Raw genomic sequence first — 21464 nt, 5'->3', positions numbered from 1 at the left:
CAAAGTATTTTGGTTTTATTTCCTTTTCTAGATATAACTGTAGGTGCTGCTTGTATGAAAGAGCTGAGCCACACCATCCAGTAAACTGTCTAGAACAGCAGTTGGCTTACTTGGAAATCACTTCCAGGACTGTGTTGTAAGTAAGTATTTTTGCAAAAGTAGCATGAAATGGTTTCTTCAGTTCTGGGGCATTTTTTGGATGTTTGATTGTTCCTTAGAATTTCATAGTTTTACTCTTAACGTCTTCTAGACAGTAGCAATGCATGTGGGACCATGAGCGCTCCCATGTCTAAAGCACAGAGGTAGAACCCTTTAAAGGCTCTTTGCTGACTTGCTCTAAAACTCCTCGACACAATACCTGAACACTTTTGAGAACAGGCAGCTACATATAAGCCTAGAAAGAAAGTTGGCAAAATACGTACTGGTCTATTTTGTCTTTTGCTCTGTGGCATACATGTTTTTTGAGTGTTCATCCCTGCCTGAATTTTCATACTTCAGCATTTCAGCTGTACCAGTTATAGCCCTGCTAGGGCAAATGCTTTGTGGAGATTTTCGTAAACTGTGATCTGCCTAACTCAATTTGAAATAGTCCACGAATAGCTGCCCTAGCTGATCTGAAAAGAGCACTGGTTTGTCTCGGCGGACAAGCTGTGGGGATGGCTGGGGAACCTCAGTAGGCTGTGAGTGATGGTGAATTTGGTCAGCTGCATCTGTCTCCGTGATGAGCGTGTGTCGATGAAAAAGACCCCATTTCAGGATACAAGCCAATTGCATTGAGTATGGTATTGAGAACATATTTGCGCTTAAAAAGAATAACATCATCCTAGAAAACTCTGAGATGTACCCCAAGAAAACCTCATCATGCCATTTATACAGTTCCTTTTGAAAGCATAATCCATTTGGGGATGTTTGTGACCTGAAATTTTATAACTTTTATTTCTTTTTATATTGCCTTCATTTTTCTGCTGCTGATGATGCAGGTTATGAGAAGTATGATACGCAAAGTATTTATGACTTAAGTGCATTTCCCTTGAAATGGCCTCTGATAATACGGTTGCTTCAGAGAGCAAGGGTGGGAGGGTTAGTGACCTAGGGCTCGAATCACTTGAAGTTAAGCATATTATACAGGCTGCTCACACTGCTCAGCACCTTGCAAATTATTCCCTACAGGTTAAATTTCTGTACATAAACTAGTTTCTAAAAATATATATATATGCTAATCCCTTCACTGAGTCCTTCAAAACCAGTGGTAAAGCAGTTGAGTCAGTCTTTTGGAATAAGTTTCCTGTTTATGGATCTTTGTTCTGCGCAGTCAACTGACACACCTGGGTCGCGCTCCAGGAGAGGTTGTGCTGAACAAAATTCCTTGGCTCAGCTCTGCCAGCAGTTATCTGCCAGATGCACTGACTGCTGTTTCATCCACTTCCCTGGGCAGCCTGTTCCAATGCTTGACAACCCTTTCAGTGAAGAGAGTTTTCCTAATATCCAATTTAAACCTCCCCTGGCACAACTTGAGGCCCTTTCCTCTTGTCCCATTGCTAGTTACTTGGGAGAAGAGACCAACACCCGCCTGGCTACAACCTTCTTTCAGGTAGTTGTAGAGAGTGATCAAGTCTCCCCTCAGCCTCCTTTTCTCCAGGCTAAACAACCCCAGGTCCTTCAGCCGCTCCCCATAAGACTTGTGCTCCAGACCCTTCACCATCTTCGTTGCCCTTCTCTGGGCACGCTCCAGCACCTCAATGTCTTTCTTGTAGTGAAGGGCCCAAAACTGAACACAGTACTCGAGGTGCGGCCTCACCAGTGCCGAGTGCAGCGGGACGATCAGTCCCCTAGTCCTGCTGGCCACCCCTTCAGCGCGGGAGGCAGGATCTTGGCTCCTCTGGGGCGGCGAGTGCTTCTGGTCCTTTCTCTCAGGGTGCTGCAGCACTTGCCAGCAAGAAGCCCCACTGCCACCTGGCCCTAGGCTGGCACTGCCGTAGATTTGTCCGTAAGCCTTTCAGCTGTTTCAGGGGGAGCTTTTTGCTCTATTGCTGTTAGCGCTGGATTTTCATTCAGTTTGTCATGGTGTTTGAATCGTTGTGGCACCCAGAGCTGGAGCTGTGCCTTTATTTAATCTATCCTGAGGTGGTTGCTATTCATTTGGTGGAGTGGGTTTGGACCTGGTGTCACAGGGTGCACACTACTGAGGCGATCTCAGTTATACCAGTTCCTGAAGGATTCACTATTCCAGCCTGGCTTTCTGCCTCATGTCCTTCCAATTTAACTGTATTAGTCTGTTTAATGGTGCCAGAAGGCCACATATTGGCTCTCTATGAAGCCTCAAACAGTAAATGCATTCTTTTAAATAGTTAACTAAATGTTAATTATGATTCACGAATAGTTTTTCCCCAACTATTAAGTAATATCAATCACTGAATTTTTCAATCAGCAATTGTTTTTCCAGCTGTCGAGTGGTACCAAGTGTTCAGTATTTTTAGAGGGTTATTTTTGGAGCTGCTCGGCTGCTTTATGTGTAAAAGTCTTATATTATTTTGTAGGGCTTGACAGCCTTGGATGCACAGTGGGCGCAAGTTACTGAAAGCCTGCAGTGGAAGTGGAATGATGACAGTCTTCTGGTGCACCTTAGTTAGCTATGGATAGTTTGAGCTGCTTCCAGATGAGCTGAAAATAGCATATTGGGCACTTTTGAAAGTTTGTGGCTTTGCAGCATTTTCTCACAAAAGTCTGAAGTCTTTTTCTTTCTCACTATGCTAGTTATTACACAGGTGGAAATTAGCAGGTTTTCCCTCTCAAGATCTTGAGACTTTCTGTAAGGGATTCAGCCAGTGTGAATTATTTAATGAAATAACGGTTTGACTTGTTACACCTCCTTGCATATAGTATAATACCACAGAATTTTGTCTTAGAAATACATATTGTGTGCCTTTCACTGAAAGATCTTAAGACATTTTCAAATATCAATTAAACCACAGATCATGATGATAAAGGAAGAGACACTGTTCTCACCCATCATGAAGACTACCCTGGCTGTGCGTACATTGCTCACATTTGCCCAGTGATTCATTAGCCAAGCCAGTAACAAAATCTAGGCACTCTGATGCAGTGGCTTACTGGTAGCTGTTCTTCAGCCAATTGCTCATTTTGACATGATGCATAGCAGCATCAAAGCATGGACTTTGGAACTTACCTTTTTCGTGCATCTCCTTTCTCTGGTTTTCCCACCAGATCTGCTCTGATGCATCACAGTTCTGCTGTTTGCATAAGCAGTTGCTGTAATTCTTTGAAACTGTGAATAAGACATCTCCTTCTAAATATCACTGATGTGTGTGATGAAGCCATAGTTGTGAACTCAGGATGCACGAACGAAGGACACTGAACACTGAGAGCTAGAGAGAGGCTGATGTTGGTATGGGAGAAGACCAAATAGCAAAGGTTAAATTCTGTTTAATGTTCAGTTGTGTTGGTTTTTTAAGACAAAACAAAAAAGAAGCAGAATAAAAAACTTCCACAAAGCAGAAGTGTGAGTGAAATGAAACGTAGTGGCTAGACAAATGAAAAAAAAACCCAAACACATTCATTAAAAACTCCACCAAACTTAAATTTCAAAGCCCTGGTAGAAGAGGTGATCTGTCAGCCACCCAGCTTGGACTGGGCACCCAAGTGGAACTCATGGTCTGGGTTCAGTTCCCTGCCTCGGTCACAGGTTTCCTGCGCGTTCTCGGGCAACCTCCTTCATCTGCCACATGACTGACTTCCTCATTTGTGCAGCGGAGATCGTCCTCCTGCCTTCCATCGTGAGGGTGAAGCCTACTGATGCTACCTAAAGACGTAGATGTTGTGATGGGGGGAGCCAGCCTGGGACTAGAGCAAGAGGGATGTACTTCCTCACAGGGGGGTAATCACCTGTGCTGCTTGCATTTCAGTGTTCAAGAGTAGAGGAAATTATTTCCAGATCTAGAAAGGGCTGGGTTTTTTCTTTATGAGTCTTTCAGGCCTGTTTCTCATGGAGTTTGGCTGCCCTGGTGCAGCAGCAGGCATTTAGAGTATTCCCTGTCTCTCGCCTTTCTCCTCACAGTCTCTCTCCTCATGGCTTGGAGTCATTCCTGTCTGCTCAACACGTGTGACCCACACAAATCCAATGGGATCAGAAACACAGCTTCTGTCATCTCCCGAGTTACACAGAGATCTCTTGACATTTAAATACAGTTGTGTGTAAGAAAGAAACCAAAGAATGCTTGAACCTGCTCAGGAGGTGACCCCCGCAGATAAGGAAGGTGGTATGAGGGAATAGGCCATAACCTTCCCAACCTGCCGCTGGGGTGACTGGATAGCCCATTACCACCGATGACCTTTAGCCCCCCTGCTCTTCCACTCAACCCCTGATAGGCAAATACTCATTTAAGATATTTTGATATGAATCTCACTCAGTGCCGATGCTAATTCTGAGTAAGGAATCAGAAATGACAAGTCACATGCCTTTTGATGTGTCCTTTTATTTCCTGTGGGTTTGCAGTTAAACTTTTCTCACCCCTTACAGGAATTCTTTTTTTCTCTGGGAAGAGGGTGTGGAGCCCCATACACTCTTTTTCTTCTCCAAACATTAGTAATGCTCTTCTCCAGCCACTGATGAGATCTCAAAAGCACAGACAGGTTCATATTCAGACCAGAGCCCTGTTTTGTTTTCTGTTTGATTCTGCTACAACAGCTCTTGCTGTTTCCTGTACTCCCACCTCCTTACTGCCTTCCCTTTTTTCCCTTGCTTTCACAAACCTTCCTTTGACCTGACCCTCAACTTTCTCCGAGCTGCCAGGGTTAATAAGAGATCCTCCTCTTTGAGACCTGTGTAGTCCTCCCATCCCTGCCATGTTTCAGTCGTCCTCCCGTGGCCACAGAAATGCTTCCTCAGCCTTACTTTGAGGGCCATACTCACCTGGACCTCTTTCTGCCACCGATTCTCCCTATGCTGACCCTTCAGTGAGAAGTTTCTTCTCCATCATGACTTGTGTTTGGTAGGATACAGAAGTGGCACAAGGTGCTCTTCCCTCCCACGTCCTCCCTCCTCTGCTTGTTCCTTACTCCCAAATGGCAGCCAGCTTCTGTCTTGGACCAGTTGGCTTTTCTTCAATAACTCTCTCATCAGTTATTTTCCTGTTCATTTTTCCCCACCATTTCACTGCACTCAGCTTTCCCTCTCTCTTCATTTGTGAAATGGTTTGGCTTGGATCTGGTTTCTCACTCAGATCCCAGTTGAAGGCAGCACACAGCAGCCTAAATTCTGAGCTGGGCTGCAGAATGAATGCCAGACCAGAGGTCCGCCAGCCCTGCCTCTGACCATGGCCAGGAGCGGACGTCCATGGAAAGCATGTGAGAAGGCAGCAGACAGGCAAGGGTAGCACGGGGCACTGGGGGAATGTGCTGGAGAGGCTGTGATTGAGAGCCTTCCGTAAGCCTTGGTGGACCGGGAAGCAGCCCCATTGATTTTGGTTGAGTTACTCACATTTTAGATGAATAAAGAACCCGCTTATCACTTGGAGAGATGCAGTGAGGCTCCAGGTCGGCTGCTGTGTCTAATCCAAACCTCTAAGTACGAGGATTTTCAATTACAGGAAAAGCAATGTCTTGTCCCTTCCAAGGCTGGTTAGCTCAGAGTCCCCTGCCATGAGAAAACATGGCTGGTTTGAGATGTGGTGCTGCTGACACTACAGGTGTCCGCTCTCTGCCTGCCATGCTCATCCCTTTTCCCAACTCGTAAAACTGGGAATTCAGTCTGCTTGCATCTCTAAAGGACTGGTGCCTGAAAATATGGCAACCACCTAGTTGTCCTTTGCCATTTCAACCCCACGCCAAGCTGCAAGAAATGAGTTATTGAACTAATTTAGCTTTGTACCGAAGAAGTGATTTTCCTCCTGCAAATCAGGAAGCTGGCTGTTTAATGCAGTGTAATTGACTTTAGCTGTAAGATTCAATATACTTATCTAGGATTACAGTTCAATAAAATCTGATTGCGGTGAGAGCAACAGGAATTGTAGAAACACCCAGGGATTGTTTTCTGCCTTTGCCGTGGACGAGCTACATTGAATGTCTTCTGGGCCTTACGGTTTGGGTTGCGCTGCTGCTTGACCCGTTTGTTGGCAGGAGCAGCTTGAGGTGGCACCGTTTGGTGCGAGGAGGTGAAGCCAAGTGGCTGAGATGATGGGTAGCCTTCTTCAGTCAGTTTTACATGAGTGACTCTCTCATTTCAGCGTGCCCCGCCGGTGTCGGGCTGGAGGAACGGGAAGTAAGCTGTGTCTGGTTTCATTATGATGGTGATGATAATAGGATCAACAAGGTATATGAGATTAAAAGCCTTACAACATTGCAGGCCAAATCGTGCACAGAGAACAAAACCTGAAATCACTTCGGTGCCTCAACATCCTTTTGTCTTGCATCACCCAGTGTAGAAATAAATACGGGAAAACAAATATTTATTCAGAATTTCCTCTCACTATTACCAAGTAGGAAGCTGTGTTAAGCCAATTTCTATATAGAAACATTTGCTGGCCATCGTGCGTTGGGTTTTATAGCTGTGTGCTGTAATTGCAGTGAGCCTTTTTGCCCAAGTATTCATTAATGAGTTTTTCATCAGCCACTCTGAACAAACGGGAAAGTGTTAGATTTAATTTTTTGCTTGCAGAGCTTCAGAGAAGTAGAGACTTTTCCAGTGGGACGAGGACACTGGCACAGGTAATGAGTATTTTGGGATGATGGCTGAACAGACAGTGTGGCATGTGTCCTTGTCACACGCTGAGACACAGACTTTGTTATTCTTTGTTCCTAGAGATATGTCCCAAACCACAACTCTTGATCCAAATGTGAGCTTATGTCATTAGGAGTGCTTACCTACTGCCATGCTTATTTTCTCTGTTATTTCTTCCAAGTATTAATTATCCTATTGCAAGCAAGGAAGGGAAAAATAGACTTTCAGACCAAACTAATAGATTTGGCTGGTTCTGGTACACTGACTTCATAAGCAATAAAATATATAACATTGCTTGGTTATGGTACTCGCTGTACTAATCGTTCTCTGTGCAACTGCCTATTTTTTAACATAATTTTAAACAAATGCCAGGGCTACAGAGAATAATAAAACAAGAGAATCAAGGCAGAACAGACAGGTTTTGTGGTATGAGTCAAAAACAAAATGCAAAACCCCTCTAAAAGCCATGAGAATTGGAAAGAGAGGCTCCTTCACATGGCAAAGTTAAGCTATAATTCCTGGGTGCAAAGAACATTTTTCTTACAGGAATGAGCAGTGAGCATGGATAATGCTGGAGGTCCCTGAAGCTGAGATAGCCACAGTTCAGGAGCAGAGAAAGGAGCTTGCTAAGAAAATCATTCTTTGTTCTGGATATAGAGTTAACTTTGATTCTGGTCTTGCTGGTTCTTGGTGCTGCTTTGGGTGATGATTAACTGGGATGGTGACAATACTGATAGTAACTTCTGGTTTTAGATGGCATGAAACTGAAGAAGAAATTCATGTAGTGCCCAGGTTTTCTGTTTGAGTTGAGCTGTTAGGGAGAACTAGACAGATGTGTGAAGTCCAGTCTTTCCGATTTTAGATACCTTTCTTTATGAGGTGGTGAACCCTGTTTTGTTTTGTTCCCCACGCCTTAATTTTTTTTCATCGTGACATTCAGGAGTGGGTGTAAAATGAACTAAAAAGAAGCCATGGCAGATACAATTCAAATTTTGCCCACTTGGCTTGCACCAAAACACTAACGTACATTTGTACACAACCTGCTGGTATGCAGCGCCAGACGGCAAATGGTTTGTTAGTATTGGCAATGCTCTCATGAAGCCAAATATGATTCTTTCGCTTGCTGCCTTGAGAGTGCAAAGTGCTTTCAATTCCCATTCAATTTTCCTCTGCTTCCTCTGTCTTAATATTGCCACCCTTGTACCTTGGAATAATAAAACTTCAAAGAGTTTTTAAAAGTCACAGTCGAAAGCATGTGTTATCCTAGGTCAGGCAGATAAAATCAGTGCTAAGTGCCATCTCTTCTCAAATCTGACTAAAATAGCATGTCTCCTTGCATTTTGGGAGTGTGTCCATCCGTTTCTCTCTAAAATAGCTGAAGTAAGTAAAAGTGTAAATATGAGATTCCCCAAATACATTGTAAGGTTGATGAAACTCATTGAATTCTGTGCTGAATATAGCTAAAGCTAAATGCTTCTGGACATTGTTTCTAACTCACAGTTGAGATTGCATCTTATTTTGTATTGTCATAGGTGTCATAAACTCTGCAGTGATTTCTTATTTCAAAAGAGCTGTGTAAATTGCTTGCATCAAAATGTTTTGTCATTGAAAAGCGAGCCTTTCATCTAAATCCACTTTTGTCCCATTTGAAGGAGACAGAGTACAATATTTTGCAGATACTTCGAAGTATTAGCTTCATGCCCAGCCACCTACATAGTTAGGGAAATAGAATTTAATGTCATCTCCAGCCAGTAAATAATTTTCTTTTCTCTTTTTCTGCCATTTTTTCCATCATTCCGAGACGGAATTTTTAAAATCTACCATTGTATTCCTCTCAGTACTTGGTGTTTAGATGGGTCCTCCTCCATCTTCTCCAAAGTGTATCAAGTTCTCCTCTTACCTCCATGCCTTGTTTTTAAGAATTAGTCACATGCTGTGTGATCCATGAGTTAGTGATAAAAGCTGAGAGTTGTGCCTCCAGCAGCACTGCTGATGTGCTCCAGCTGCTGGTGGGTGCTCAGTCTGCAGCACCAGGCTGGACTTGCTGCCAGGCAAAACACGAAATTGGGCATCACATCAGCTCCACGGTACTGGTGGTTTCAGTCTACCGACAAAGACTAATACAGACGTGGCTATTAATTTCTCAACCCATCCAGGGACATACTTCTAAAAAGAGCATGCATCCACTGTTAAAGGTTTCAAATACTTTCCCCATAATCTATAAATTATTGTTCCATTTAACAAGGCTTCGTGTTCAGTCCCAGCCTTGACACTTGACTGGTACCCATCGAGCCTGATCCTCCTGCCCCAGTCATCTCCATTTCTATGGGGTGGCCTAATTCTCTTTCTGTTGAAGTCTCACACCTGTTTCTTTTTTTTGTTGTTCTAGTGGTTTTGCTATTCCAGGGCAGATTTCCTGGCAGAACACCCACAGTACGTCTCTCTAGCATCACCCTTATCCTGGTAGTAGCAACCAGGCTGTTTTGTGTCACCTCTTCTTCAGAAAACACCACTAGAGGCAGTTGCAGTCTCACTTGATCTTTCCTTGTTTAGAAGATGTGAAAATAATTAATGAATCGTTTTGGGGAGGTGTGACCTGAGGGATGCAGACGCGTGGGAGTGTTTGGTTGTTAAAAGCATCAGGAGGGGAATGGCTCCATTATCCGAGTACCAGTGTCAAAAGGTGGGAAATCAGCATGCTCTGAAGTTTCACTGGACCTTGATTCTTCTCCTGTCTGTCTCTTCCCAGAAGGTTCTTAATTTTGGAAAAGTGCAGGGAGAAGGGAGAAAAGCAACTCTTAAATTCCCAGGATTTCCTTTGGGGGAGACATCCCGCAGGTGAAGGAGGGAACTCTTCTAATAATCTTCGCAGCGTTTGATCCCAAGAAAATGCAAGAAAATCAGTGCTTCCACTGAGAGTTGGCAGCGTATTTTTTCCGTAACAAGACCTGTTTTTGGTTTCTTTGTAGTACAGTCTGATTCAGACTGTACCGAGTTGACTGAGGAGAGCGAAATCTGTTTTCGACAGATGTTTCCCGTGATCTGGCAAATACAAATGCTTCTGTGAGATTACAGGCGGCTTGTTTACATAGGAAATTTTTTTTTTTTTTTAATAAAAAAAAAACACAACAAAAACACACAAACACAAAGCAACATTCGGATCAGTCATTCTGATCAAGGCAGTGTCAATTATTAGGCTGTAAAGGGAACTGATGACTCAACTTAGGCACAGTGCTGCGGCGGTCTCCGATTTTCGGTTTCATAACAGATTCTTTTCAGGAATGCTTTTCATTCATACCCGACGTTTAAACGTGTCTATGGAAGCGTGTATCATTTTGTGATCGGGCTGCAAGAGACCGGCATCAGCCCGCGCCAAGCAGTTGTGCAGAATTTGGGAGGTGTCCCTGTGCCTCGGTGGGACACAAGGCACCCGGTCAGAGAGGGGTCCTCTGATCCATCGCATCACGCGCCCGGACCATACCCACGCACCACCAGGTTGTTGGTCACCACGTTAAATTTATAGATAAGTTCACATCAATAAGATTGAAAAGCACTTTGATTCAGAAAGCGAAATGTTTTGATCGGATCCCATGCTTAGTAATTCCAGCGAGCGCACTTGTTAAAACGGGTGAGTCAGAAATGGAAATGCAAAGCATTTCTCTGAACGGTGGCCGGAAATTAGCTTTGAAAACTGAAACAAAGCCCAGACCGCAGTTTTATCTATTTACTTAATAATTTTAGATCTGCGAAAATCCCTTTGTCTTTGGGAGACATTTTGATTCCTCTCTTGTAGCGCCGGTGCGATCCTTAGGCTGGATGATCAGCCATGTGAGGACTGTCTGACACATTTTAATTTTTTGGTTTAAAAAAATGAGTGCCCTGTAAGTGGCTTCATTGCCTCTGGTGCTGCCTGATTCTGTCACGGCGTGGTAGAAGTTGGTGGAAGTGTTAGGCAGGATGGGATGTTGCAACGTTTGAGCTTGTGCAATACTGAGGAAGAAATCCAGAGGAATTGAGTGGAGCCACTCAGCTGCTTATTTGCCCAATGCATAGGTTATATATATTGCACACAGGGCTATCTCACTGCTCTGGCACCAAACGCTTGTCAGTTTGGTGCCAAATGCTCCCTGGCTTAGCACGGAGAGGCTGCGGTGGTAACAGCCCCTCGGTTTGTAAGGACATAGCCCTCTGTCCGTGGAGAGAGAGCAGAGGAGGGGTCATCAGAGTTTTGATATTAGTAGAGGTGATCTCGCTGCAAAAACCTTAAAAATCAGCATATTGGGTGATAGATAGCAGCGTTCTGGTCCTCATCCTGCACCCAAGATGTTGCCACTTTCTTCTCTACTGACGTCTGGGTCCCTGCTGCTCATTCTTGAGAGTGAGTCTGGATGCTGTGGACACTCTGCATGGCCTTGGACAACATAGGGACTGTCTTCCTGGCAGCTGCTGCGTGGTCTGAGGCCCACAAACGTAAATCACAATGGAGGAGGACAAAGTAATATGTGTGTCTAAGGGCCTTGCAATTCCCATGGCAAGGCAGGAATGAGCACAAGTAGCGCTCATTTCAAAGAGAAGACAGTCTGGGTGATTCTTCTTAATTACTGTTTACCTAAATAAATAAATAATGCATATTCATGGCTTTAACTAAAGTAACTCGTGTTGAAATGTTTACCTCTCCCAAGGATAATTATTAAGGGTGTGTGTGGGGGGGTGCAGCAATTAATAAAAAACCATTTAGACAAGATTACAGAACATTCTGATTGGAATAGTAAACATTATGCTAAAAATAAAAGCAAATACATGGAGCTGTCTTGAATTTAAAAAAAAAAAAAAATACCATGCTATCCAAAGAAACGCGCTGAACAGAAGCAGTTCAGTTAAAGGGGTGCAGCTCTTGGTGTTGGAGCTCTTCAATATCATACAGAGGTTTCTTCAGCGTAAAGTTAGATTTGTTGGTAAGTTCTCCCTCAATTCCAGTCCAGAAGAAAGGACATGAATATTGGCATCCACACAGATCGGCGTGGCAGCTGTAATCCCCATCAGCACCGCTTTGAGGCTGGTGGACGTTGATTCTTAAACCGAGCGACGCAGAGCGTTTCAGCTGTTTATATCAGTAGTAAACAAAACCTTCATTTGTGTTGTGAACCTTCTCCCGCCCCTCCATTTCATACAGTCCTTTGAATGAAATTCTTTGCTCAGCTGAGAGTTTGAAATTTGGAGCCATCCTTTCATGTCTTTTGGCTACGGTTCCTTATCTGGTTAATCAGCTTAAAGAGAGCCAGTGATGTGTTCAAAGATTTCTGTGACAGCTGCATACCATTAGGCTGAATGATTGAAAAAATCCCCATAATTGTAGTTTAGCGCAGTAAATACAGATTGGTCTTTCTATTTAACATACGGTAGCAAGAGAACTGAGCCTTGGACAAGAGAGCTGCTGCTTAACCCCGTGCAGACGAGGCTTGCGGGGATGGTGGAGCCGGTCTGCCCCATAGCCTTAACCCACTTCCAGCTCTTTGGGACCAGCAGAGGAGCGGGGTTGAGCAATGGGGTGTAGCTGCCTTTTTGCGCTGGATTGGAGAAGAAAAAGAGCGTAGGAGATGGACAGCACCAAGGCAGCCTGCAGGGGCCATGGCCTGTTGCTGCTCCCTCCTCGAGCTCAGCACCGCCTCAGAGTTCCTGGTGCAAACGGGGTGGGCTCTCCTTGCTCACTGAGATGTCCTCAGCCAGTCTTAGAGTGGCAGGCTGCTGTCCTCTCCAAGCTGTTCTCTAACTGGGGTGTCTTTTGGTGATGAAGGCTTCCAGACCTCCTTTGCTAGACCAAATCGATCCCTTCTAAGGTAGCATCAGAAGTGCTGGGGGCGCTCGCCGGCACCTAGCGCACCCGGTGTGCTGCTGTCACGTGTGCCCTGGATACCTTCTCATCTAGAAACCGAAAAGCGGCTTTTCTTTGGCTGGATAGTGCAGTCTTGACTATTAGATGCAGTGGAGTCTTTGCTTACGTCAGTCGCTAGTGGAAGTCCCTGGCCATGCTCTGAAACAGAGTGAGATGTCGAGGAACAAGCGCTGGCAGATGGGCTGCCTTGTCTCCAGTAGACGTGGTGGGAACACCCAGTTGACTTTATTCCTTGTGAGGCAGCTCTGCTGCTGCTTCTGGCTGATGAATTTCCTCGACCACATTTTCTTTCTCTGCTTCAATGGGCCAGCCTTTTCCCTGACCGAACTGCCTGCTCTGCAGGATCTGTGAGTGGCATCTATACCCCAGAAGACAAGGGTGCCAATGGTGGGACAAGGTGTCCTGTTGGTCCATCTCCCCTGTGGCAGAGGGGGTGGTTTTATAAGCATGGTGCATTTTCCCCCTTGAAAAAAATCTATCTGGGTGCACATCAGAAAGATTTCTGTGGAGCAGAAATATCCGTCTCCACTTTGCCTTTTTCTTAAAAGGGTTTCTGGGAGTTTCAGCCACACAACCCTAAGTGAAGCCAGCGGCAGCGAGGCAGCCAGAGCCTCACGCGGTGTTTTGCAGGTTGAGAAGGCACTGCACAAGCGGAGTGAAAAGCACAGTAAACCCGATATCAGCTCGCAACTAATTATCTGTGTATAAAAATTCCCCTGCTCGCCTTTTTGCCGTTAGAGGCTCGCTGGTAAGATTTATGACTCTGGCTAAAATGAAGTACCATTTCCTTTTTCTCAGCATTACTGTACGTGGCCTCTCTGGCTTTTCTTGTTAAGCAGACTTGAGCTCACCCAACAGGGAACGTATTTTTGAAGCTCTTTCCCATCACGATTCTGCCTTTCTCTTTTTCTGTTTGTTATGACCAGAGAAGTTAACTCACAGAGCATTTTCAGGTCTCTTGACTTCCCCCTGCTTGGCGTGAGGCTGAAGACGGAGAAGCTAAGTGGCAGCTCCTTCACGTGAGATGCAGCATTGGCCCACTCTCGGCCCCACCACAGCTCGCCCGGGCTCATGGTACACACAAACCTCCATCACCATGGGCTCCCTCTGCGTAGTTTGATGCACAACTGTTGCAGTCAGTGTTTATACGAGCTAAAGGATAACTCCTTCACTTTGTGCTAGAGCGTGGGGGACCAGCTGTACAGCTCAGAGAAAGGCTGTATTTCTCCTGCCCTTGCGTTGCATCCTCATTTCACAGGCTGATGAAAATGAGGCCACGGACTGAACTTTCTGAACTGGCAAATGCTTCACTGACTTCACCCTGATCAGAAATCACCTGAAAATTAGTTTGTCTGACATTGTAAGATGGCAGGGATTTTTTCTGAGTACAGAGAAAAAAAGGGAGCAATGTTGAGCTGCTGCCATCTCTCCCCGTCGCAGTTAGATGTAGTTATTTTTGTATTAGAGCTTGGAGGAAAACCGGTAGAGATGCCAGATAAACCTTCCCAAAAAAAACATTTGTGTTAATACTTAAATATTGTTCATCTTTCGCAGCATTTACTTATCTTTTTCCCACATGCTGAACCTTATGGGGAGTTTTTGTGGTTGACTGTGGCCTGTTCTTTCATTCTGTATATGTTAACTGTTTTCTCGATTTGCATTTTTTGAAAGAAATCGGCAGTAAAAGTCTGACTGTGATAAACGTTCAATGCGGGAACATTCTTTTGGCAGGGCAGGCGTGCGTTCATGTGGTTCACGTGCATTGGGGCAGGAGTCCTGGAGCACACACCCAGTGAGCTGCATCATTTTGTGCCGCTCTGGGAAGCATCCTTTCCCGAGAGACCTGGCGCTGGCTGCCCAGTGTCGTCTTCCGAGATGCCAGGCTCCGGGACAGCGATTTCATCCTCGTCACTGAACCAACTCATTTTCTCCCGTTTGCATGTGTATTAACCAAAATCTCTAGTCCTGGAGATTAGTATCTGGAGAAATGTGCCAGATATCTGAATTTTCATCAGATCTGATACACAAGTATCAGGCACGACTTTCACTGTGTACTGGTTTTACTGTGTGGGGCATAAATATTCAGGTTGTGTCATTCGGTAACATTGGTGTACGGGGGTCTTTCTCAGTGTATATTAACCTTCCTGTTACACCTAGCCATTCTTTCATGAGTCATACCACCAAGATAAAATATTTTCAAGGGTGGCTTTATTTTAAGTCGAGTATATTCCAGTGATAAAGTCATTCAGATTTTACATAAAAAGATTTACAAGTTCCTGCGGTGATGCTCTTGAACTAGTCTCCTACCTCTCCCAGCCTAGCCTGGCTGATGTGTCACAAAGTTAACTGCAACCAGAGGACCAGAGGGGGTGGAAAATTCCCCCCACGCACATCCCCCAGCCTCTATGAGGGTTTTCCGTTTAAGCCCAGTTGGTGCTGTTAAGTGTAGCAGGGGAAAATCCAGCTTGCAGACCCTGGAGCGCTTCCCTGGCCAGCGCAGGGCAGCAGCAGCTGCCTTCCCCTTCAGTCAGCCAGCGGAGGTTATCTCGCTGCTCCTCCTGATGACTTCAGTCGTGGTTTCTAGCCAGACTGATCCCTCACGTGGATTTGCCATTATCTGAACAAACAGCTCAATCTCATCTCTGCTGACTGTTGACACAGCTCGCCCAGATTGGGACACGCTGCAGGGCCGGTCCTCGCGGTCCTGAGTGGGTGTCTCCCTGCTTCTGGTCCATAACTCCGTGGTTGCGGTGGTCTTCTGCGTCCCGCCTCCAGGTGGTGGGGAAGGAGCTGCTGTGCCCTTCAGACTCTTGATTTTGGCTGCCTCTGGCCAAACTGTGCATGTGAGCACAAGCAGGAGTGATGGATGAGCATGTTCCTTCTCTTTGGAAGAACCGGGCAGGTTATTAGGAGGAAATTAAATGCACTGATAGTGAAGCCAGGCCATGCGTCTTTTCTGACATGGGTATCGATATCATCTTGGATTTAATCTACAGATTTCAGGGAGAGATCCTGTACTAGATATCAGGAGCATTGCAAATGCCTTCTCAGCCTCAGGCGATCCTTCAAGCAGTTGCAAGCTACAAATGTTCCAATGAAGCTGTTTCAACCAGAAAGAAATATTCTCCAGCTTCACTCAAAACCACACCAAACATAAAGAAAACACATTTGCTAATCTGTGATGGTACTGCATATAACAGACTGGGATCCTTGACTTCACTGGGGCGAATTTCTGCACGCGTTTGTGTAAGAACTATTACACTCCACCAAGCGAGGTGTCGCTTCAGAAATCACCAGCTCTGCACCTCTGTGCTCACGTCTTCCTGCTTGCTGGTGCACAGCCTTCCTTAAATATTTTTTTTCTCCTGTCTGCATCTGTGAGAAGCTCACCAACTTGTCTTGTCATGTGGGTTCATTTTACTTACCCCTAATTTTACGCACCCGTTATGAACATTGGTCTGTTTGCTAACCCGCTGTGTATTTGTTGTTTGCCTCCTTCACTGTCCGCCCAGCTTTTCGGGTTTTCTTGAGCATGGTTACATGATTTACTGTATTTGAAACATCTTTCATGCTAACCAGAGTAATACCCAGGTTCATTCATTATGCTCTTCTCAAAGCATATTTCTTTCTTTGTTCATTGCAAACTGAAGAACTTATCAGTTTTCCTCCTCTTAAGTATCAAAGCTGTCATTATTTTACATTACCAACAAAACTTCTCTTTGAAACACACCCTCCGTGTAACAGAAATCCAAGCTGGAAGGTGTTTTCTTGAAGTAAATACTTTTTTAACATCATGCTTCCTTCTGCCAATTGTTGTGTCTGGTGCATCTTCCTTTACATTTGCATTCTTCAGTGCTAACTTGAGCCGCCAAGCAGTACTGGAAGCCCTCAGTAAGGGGAAAAAAAACATAACCTGGTTCAAAAATGTACAAGAGGTAACAATGTAAGTTTAAAAAAAAAAAAAGCTTATCATGTCTGGTTTGAAGTATTGTTATTTTTCTAGCTTTCTATGCAGCTGTGAAGGTAGATGCTTCTTCTTAAAATAAAGTTTCCTTGCACCTCCCATGACTCAAGCAACTGGGTCTTCAAGTTGACATTGAACGATGATTTTGTGGCCTCTCATGATCCTATAACTGATTGCCCACATATGCAGGTCTGTGCTGAGAGCCGAGACCTTGATGTGAGCAAGCCTTGGAGCGGAGAGTGCATCTTCCCCTGCCTAGGATCCGGCTCTTCCCGTGCTGTAAACCTGGCCGGTCAGCATGTTAAAATGCTGAAACATCTCTTCAGTAGATGCACCGTTGGCTCTTTATCTTGTATAAGCTCAGTTTTCATGTATTTCTTGTAAGTTTACAGCTGTAGCGACAGTTTTGCTTTTAATAATTTGCCTATGTCAGAAAGAAGTTTCTTTTATCGAATGGAAAGCATGAAGAAGCCCTCATGTTAAGCGTAGGCAGGGGGTTAGGTTTCAATCTACCCTAAGCTGACCTCAGGGCAGAGAGATTCCTGCTTTCATGTTTTAGATCATGTGTAAAACCTGATGCTGGCTGGATCGTCCCACGTAAGGCAAGAATCTCTAGGGAACATGGGGCGAGATACAGAGTGAGACATTTGCCGAAGGGAATGAAATGTTTGGGATGCAGCCTCATGCTTTCTACAGCAGTGAACATCAATCACACCTTCTCAAAAAAGCGTGGCACTGCAGGTCTCTCCCCCTCTTTTTTTTTCCTTATTTCCCTATTCCCCATTTATGTTTATTCTTCTTTCCTTCTGATATGCCCTGACAAGTGCAATTTTAGCTCAGAAAACTAACTTGTCCTTGAAAAAACAGAGCCTTCCCTGGTTTTAGTCCTTTGGCCATTGAGTAAGCAACAGTTATTTTTGTTCTACCAGTGATTTATGACTGAACAGATTTGGAGTTTATATTTTTAGTTTTATAGGCAATTTAGATAATGTATATTTGGGACCATAAATATTTGGTCCTCTTGCAGTCTGTCAATGAATGTTATGCCCAGTTGGAGAAAATTACGTGAACTGAAGAGACACAAGCATTGTGTTCCTAGCATAACCTCATTCTTTTCAAGTAATCCTTAAAGGTAGCAGCATTTTGAGCATCTGTTGGTAAACGATGTCTGGGAGGGTGCCATCCAGAAGAAATAACCTACTTTTCATAAGTGATCCAGTTCTTTACAAGGCTTGGAGTTAGATGTGGTAGCATCAGTGCTCAGAAGGTATTGAGCTTTTTTTTAACCAAGAAATACGTACTTACAAAAAGCAATAACCAAACCTCTTTCATTTGCACTGCTTTGTGTTATTTTTTGACTTTTTTATGGAGTCAGTAGTCATTTCTTGAGAAACCAGAAGTTTTTCCTGAAGAGTTCATTTTGCCAGTTTCAGAAAAATAATAGTAGTTTTAGAAAAAATGTAAACTTTTGGGTTTTATTTTACTTCCCCTCACCTCCCCCTTTATCTAGCTTTAGTTTGTGGTAATTCTGCAGACGCAGCCCTTGCGATGATCCTGGGAAGACAGATTCGTGCCACTGCTTGTACTGCTGCTGTCCCCTTCTGTTCAAAAGAAAATATCTTCCTTTCCACTCCCAATCGCCAACTTTATTCAAGTAAATAGTAGTTAAGCATTCAAGCGTTTTTTTCCAGGAGAACAGTAAAGTGTTGGGCACTGGCAACTTGAAAACTTCAACTTGAAAATCCCTGTAACTTAAAACTAAGTACTTCTCCTTCCACAAGTATTTCCTTCCCAGCCTCCTCCCCAACCACTTCAGAGCACGACTGCTTCCTTGGTAGATGGGGGAAGCCCTTTCGGAGTCAGCTGGGACTGGGCATTGGGTGGGATCTGGGCTGTGCGGGGATGCTGGCACTCGGGGGCTGGACGGTGCACCCCCTCTTCCAGCCCCCCGTTCCCAGCTCTGCTCTCAGCAGCCCTCCCCGTCCCAAAGTGCCTCCCCTCCCAGGCCTGAGCCCTGAGCCCCTTGCACGGCAGTGACAGCATGGTGAATTTGCTGTGAGCACACAAACCTTTTACTCCCTCTCCGATTTTCTTTTGACACGGACTGGCATGACACGTAGCTTTCCTGTAGGGTGGATGGAGGAGTATGATGACATCGCATTAACCCAGGGACACTGAACTGCGCTGATGGTGTTGCTTCTCTGAAGCTCCCCAGAATAAAGCAGAAAGAAAGGAAAAAAATTTATGCTCCTAATTTAAATTCCTTGATAAAATCAAAGCAAAGCTTTGACAAAAGCCAGTATTAATTGTTATTTAAAGTCTGTTAGACCATTTTGCTAGTTTTATTAGAACACCCTTCTGGTGCGACACGCAGTTTCATAGAACCACAGAATGATTTGGGTTGGGAGGGACCTTTAAAGCTCATGTAGTCCAACCCCCTTGCCATGGGCAGGGACATCTTTCAGTAGATCAGGTTGCTCAAAGCCCCGTCCATCCTGACCTTGAACACTTCCAGGGATGGGGCATCCACAACTTCTCTGGGCAACCTGTTCCAGTGCCTCACCACCCTCATCGTAAAGAATTTCTTAGTATGTGTGCATAAGTACGCACATACCTGCAGTATGATCTGGTAGAGTAATCACAAAAGTGTTAGTTTATCTGTTCTGTAATTCTTCTCAGGGGCCTCATATGTCTGGGTGCTGTATGAATGCAAGAAAAACATAGTCTTTGTTGTAAGGTGTCTACAGCTTAAAGGTAAGAGGAGGTATGTAATGGGCATCATGTCATCATCATGTTTGACATAAAGACCTTCCATGTTTAAAAAAAAAGGCCCCTAAACTGCTTTTAGAATTAGAAGAGGGGGAAAAAAAAAAGGGGGTTTGTGAATATTCAGTGCTTGAATTTTTTAATGCCTGCCTTTATTTTATTTTAGGTTGCTATCGACTGAGTTGCCAGAACACTGCCCTACAAAGGTTTGGAGGGCCACTTCTTAATGGATTGCTGCAGCCTCTTAATTTCTCCATTGATCCTGTTCCCTGCATCGTGAGAACATTTTAGCCAGCACAGAACCTAGAAAAGTTACATGTAAGTCATGATTCAAATTCCTTTCTATTTAAAGAAAAAAAAAAGAAAAAAAAAGGTCTTGGGGAGGCAAGGTGGAAGCAGTAAACATCATACTTTAGAAAAATACTGTAAAAGCTGTAATTCAACAGCAAACATTAGGTGGTGAATAAATTGTTATTGAAGTAGTTACTTGCTTTTTTAACCTAAATGGTGATTGTCATTTTGAAGGCTTTTCTAAGTGTTCTGCTACCATAGTAAACCATAGCAAGAAGTACTTAAAATAGCTTCTCTTCACCCCATCCCCCTAATTACGCTTCGTTTTTCTCTACAACTGGGTAAGCGTGCGTACACTTACCTTGGTGTGCTGTGCTGAAGCCACACGTGCTCCGTGTGAGTTTGGTGGCCATCCTTTGCACAGCGGGACTGCAGGTATCCCTGTATTTTTCCCATGATAAAACCCACATCCTCATCCTTTGGGGTTTTCAGAACTCTTCCCTCAGAGGAGCCCTGGTGCTGCTTCTCCTTTCATCCTGCTGCCCCAAAAGGCTCTTTAAGCATCAGTACTACCTTCATTGCCACCTCCAGCTCCTTCCAGGTGGAGTTAGCTGCTCCACCTGGCTATAGGAGAGTGGAGGAAGCCACGCACAGATCTACTAGAGACAAAGGGGATTGAGGGGGCTGCAGACCCCTTCCTGCCTCCTCCGTCTGGGTAGTAGCTCCTGGTGCATGTGTGTTACGTGCTTTGATTTTTCCTCCCAGGATGGGGAGCGCCTGTAGTGCTGTGCACAAATTTCCTCCCCCATCATGGCTAATCCTCCTCTGAAACTTCTCATAGCATCAGCCTGGCACGGCTGGGCTATTCTACAGGGGAGAAATTGTTTTGACCCTTTTTAACTTGTCAGCAGTTCTAACCCTAATTCCGGGATGGATCTGCAGGTGGAAGAAGCCTCTGGACCATTATAAGGATGACAGGGATGTGGTGGCCTGTGCTGTCTAGAGAGCGGGACACCCCAGAGCTGCCAAAGGCTTGAGCGCAACGTTATTGCATTAATTTTTTAAATAAAAGCAAATCTCATTGTGGTTACAAGGTTTTTATCTTTCAAATGGTGGTATAGAGCAGCTTGGCAAAAGGCCGCCTGAGCCAGAGATAGTACAAAATTGTGGTTTACAGTGTGGCACTGTGCATGTTCCTGCCCTTGTTCGTTCGCTGCAGTAGTAAATTCATGCGACACAGTTTAATTGGGACCGGGCAGTGAAGCCGACCACAGCACTTGGTGCTGGTCAGTTTTTCTTGAATGCTTACTGACACCTTTTTTAATCTTAGGAACTGATTTGTGATATTACTTTTTAAAAAATAGGAGTATTTTGGAACTGGAGAGTTTATATTAGAAATGTACCTTCATTTGAGGTGCTTTATTTGTTTATGTGACACTAGAAGTATTATTTAAAACAAGAGAAGTGTGTTGCAAAAGTAGGACAGGGGGTTTTAATGCATATGGAAATTCAGTTTTTAAAGAGAGGAGAAAAAATTTTCCAGCGTGATGAATATCAGCAAAGATAATAGAGTAGGCAATGGAGCAAAGCTGGGTAGTAAGAGAATTCGCTGCCAAAGAGGCTTTACAAGGTGTTGATTTGATTTTGTTTCTGAAAAAGGGAGAGCATTGCCATTTCGTTGTGGGCTTGGCAATATATGATGTAGTTATTAATCAAACTCCCGATAGCAGGAATCATCTGACTACAGGAGAATTTTGAATCTGGCTTGAAACTTGTTTCTAATCCTTGTTTTAAGGGAAGAGAACTTGAAAATG

The 21464-nt window shown here is 44.4% G+C and overlaps 1 protein-coding gene across 8 annotated transcripts in view; it reads left to right on the top strand.

Moving 5' to 3' along the window:
• The window catches only part of BACH2 (BACH transcriptional regulator 2), a 195984-nt gene that overhangs the window by 89731 nt on the left and 84789 nt on the right, over positions 1–21464 (top strand). For 6 of the 8 annotated variants that reach the window (XM_075747705.1, XM_075747709.1, XM_075747704.1 and 3 more), the window contains 2 exons: positions 32–140; positions 19526–19677. The gene's annotated coding sequence lies outside the window, so the exon portion shown is untranslated. The remainder of the gene's footprint in view (positions 1–31; positions 141–19525; positions 19678–21464) is intronic. The other 2 variants (XM_075747711.1, XM_075747712.1) reach the window with 1 other exon arrangement.

The sequence above is a fragment of the Balearica regulorum genome, chromosome 3 (assembly GCF_011004875.1).
Source record: "Balearica regulorum gibbericeps isolate bBalReg1 chromosome 3, bBalReg1.pri, whole genome shotgun sequence".
Lineage (NCBI taxonomy): Eukaryota > Metazoa > Chordata > Aves > Gruiformes > Gruidae > Balearica > Balearica regulorum.
This window is presented reverse-complemented; position numbering and strand designations above follow the sequence as displayed.